Here is a 239-nt window from a genome sequence, read left to right on the forward strand (position 1 = left end):
AATGGGCCAATAGTATTTGCACATTTTCACTTTCTGTAACTTCTGTTACTCGACTTACTGGAGTAAGGATCATTATGAAATTAACATTAGCCAAAAAAAGATTTTGCAATAATTAAAATGTAAAAAATTGCTATTTTGTTTAGTTATCCGTAGGAGAATCATAATCTCTATTTGATACCAACAAAAAATAAATCATGATCAATTTATCCAGAATTGTGCAGCTCTACTCCTATGTTTGA

This window comes from Sinocyclocheilus grahami, unplaced genomic scaffold (genome assembly GCF_001515645.1).
Source record: "Sinocyclocheilus grahami isolate Dianchi unplaced genomic scaffold, SAMN03320097.WGS_v1.1 scaffold167.1, whole genome shotgun sequence".
In the NCBI taxonomy this organism is placed as follows: domain Eukaryota; kingdom Metazoa; phylum Chordata; class Actinopteri; order Cypriniformes; family Cyprinidae; genus Sinocyclocheilus; species Sinocyclocheilus grahami.